Raw genomic sequence first — 809 nt, forward strand, 5'->3', positions numbered from 1 at the left:
AAAAGCAAACAGAAAAAAACAAACAAGGAACCAGCAATGAAAAGATAAAATGATACAGAGATGTAATAAATAAAAACAGGCAGCAAAACAAAAGAATATAATGGGTGTAAAGACTAAATAAAGATGGACATGAAAATGAAGCTACAGAAGATAAAGAGAGCACATAAAGTGTGTGTGGGGGGGGGCACTTCCAGGGAGATGGAAGATGAAAAGAGAAAGATCAAAAGGAAAAAAAAGAGAAGAGCAAAATTGAGAAACAGAAGAAAATAAGGAAAAAGAAAAGTGGCGATAGAATAAATAAAATTTAAGAGACTAGAAAGAGAAGACAGAGGAGAGAGAATAAACAGACAAAAATTATTAAACAACAAAAGGATAAAAGCAAACCCAAAAATCAAAACAAAACAAAAAAAACCAACAACAGTGCAGCTACTGGATCCAGAAAGGAGAAAACCCGGGGGTGGGTGGGGGTGAGGGGGCTCTTGCAAGCCAACAAGCTCATGAGGTGGTTGTGGACAGATGTAACAGCAGATTCCTTGCCTTAGATGATGTTCCTATCAGCCTTGGTGCCTTCAATCCAAAGTAGGTAGTGAAGGCCCATAATGGTGTTGGTTTCAGCATCTTTTTTAGGACCACAGGGCAGCTGAGAGCAGGGTGATTGCTGAAATGCTAGTCTGGTGGTTCTGCAGGTCCTGTAGGTCTGGAGCTTAGCCCACCTGAATGTAGACAGTAAAGCGGCACAACTGCTTCACACTGGTATGGTTCCCTACCACGTGGCTCGGAATTCTGGGAGAGCAGGGCCCGTGTTGTCA

The sequence above is a fragment of the Chrysochloris asiatica genome, unplaced genomic scaffold (genome assembly GCF_000296735.1).
Source record: "Chrysochloris asiatica unplaced genomic scaffold, ChrAsi1.0 scaffold00177, whole genome shotgun sequence".
NCBI lineage: Eukaryota > Metazoa > Chordata > Mammalia > Afrosoricida > Chrysochloridae > Chrysochloris > Chrysochloris asiatica.